Raw genomic sequence first — 1,871 nt, forward strand, 5'->3', positions numbered from 1 at the left:
CACACACACACACACACTTTAAATATATGCAGTTAAATTGATTTAAGGTGTTAGAATTATTATATTTTGCTAGGAAGTTTGTGTACATGTGAGTAGATGATTGAGCTACTAAAAACTGAATATAGTAAATGAAAGTAAGTTAGTTTTCAACTTTCTTGAATACCACCTAGCTCTCTGGATGTTATATGTCTTTCATATATGTGTGTGTGTATGTATGTATGTGTATATATATATATATATATATGAATCTCAGTGTAGCGAATACCTCCTAATTCCTTACAATAGTGAGAAATTAATTTTACTGTCCTTTATTAAAGAGTGAGAATGTTTTAAAACAACATATTTGTGGCTGTGTGGTAAAAAGCTGGCTTCCCAACCACATGGTTCCAAGTTTTCTACTATAGCTCCAGACTGACCAAAGCCTTGTGAGTGGATTTGGTAGACAGAAACTGAAAGAAGTCCATCATATGTATGTACGTGTGTGTGTGTGTGTGTGTCTTTGTTTGTATTTGTCCCCTATCACTGCTTGACAGTTGGTGCTGGTATGTTTACATCCTATGACTTAGTGGTTCAGCAAAATAGACTGCTAGAATAAGTACCAGACTTAAAAAATAAGTACTGGGGTCAATTTATTTGACTAAAACATGGTGATGCCCCAGTAAAAGTTCGCACGCACGCACTCACACACACAGAGAAAAGGATAGAAAAGAAAGAAAAATATATGCTAAAAACCATGTAAAAATTGAACCTACATTCCTAAATTCATTACCAGCCGTGTATGCATGTTCATTTAGATATGATTGCATACTAATTAGATGAGCTTTAAGCAGTGTTGAATGAAATATAGTTTATATAGTTATATTTAACATGTTCATGTAAATTTGGACATGGAGTTTATTTCTTCTTTCAAGATAAATTGTGCAGCATATTGTCTTTCCATGACCAGCTGCATAAAAAAATATGTTAAATATGACTACATAACTAAATATAATTGCATATATTTAAAAAGCTTTCCACGAGTAAAACTTCCCAAGTTATTTGTTGAAATGTTTCTTTTCTTCTTTTTCTAAGTTCTATTTTTTGTTGCTTGTCTTCATGAATGAAAGTAATAAAATCTTAATCAAAATTAACGGACTTCTGATATAAATACATTGTTCTATTTATTGTTCATATAATTTATGTAGATTAATATTTTTTGTTAATTTCTTGTTCTCCTATGATATTTTTCTCTTTATTATTGTTTTCTTGGTTTTAAAGAATGAAATTTATTGGGGAGCACATTATTATTTTTGCGTATGTGAGACTTCTTTATTCATCTGTTTCTCATTTTGTATTAATGATTTCTTTTGATATATTTCTGAATCTGTATTTTCAGAGGAATTTTTATCTCTTCATTTCAATATAATATTTTTAAGAATTGTCCCATGAGTATCTCTATCTTTTTACAACCAGTCTGATTGGATCCATCCTCAAAATGCCAACTGCATCAAATTGCAAGTGGAAGTAATTTAGTAATTTCCTCTTGAATAGATCCTTTTATTAATTAGGTCCTTCAAATGTCCCAGAAGACACTAGTAATTGACCCCCACTATGTTATTTTCACCTTATATATAGTCTGCGTGTGAAACACTGTCTTTATAAAACTTAGTGTTAAATATTCATTCCACGTGTCTTGCTTTTCCCCATTTTTTTTTCTTAACTTAACTTTATTTTATTTTATTCTTTAGGGATTCATAAATTTTATGTAATATTCTTTATGTACAATGTAACTTTTTATAAAAGTAGAGGAAGTTTTTGCTTCTAAAATATTTCTAGGGGGTAGATTTTATTCTCTAATTATCTGGGCATTTTTTTTTTTTTTTTTTTTTTTT

The 1,871-nt window shown here is 29.7% G+C and overlaps 1 protein-coding gene across 6 annotated transcripts in view; it reads left to right on the forward strand.

Moving 5' to 3' along the window:
* The window catches only part of LOC106869356 (LIM and SH3 domain protein Lasp), a 153,910-nt gene that overhangs the window by 81,957 nt on the left and 70,082 nt on the right, over positions 1 to 1,871 (forward strand). The gene's annotated exons all lie outside the window — the stretch shown is intronic.

This window comes from Octopus bimaculoides, chromosome 6 (genome assembly GCF_001194135.2).
Source record: "Octopus bimaculoides isolate UCB-OBI-ISO-001 chromosome 6, ASM119413v2, whole genome shotgun sequence".
In the NCBI taxonomy this organism is placed as follows: Eukaryota; Metazoa; Mollusca; class Cephalopoda; order Octopoda; family Octopodidae; genus Octopus; species Octopus bimaculoides.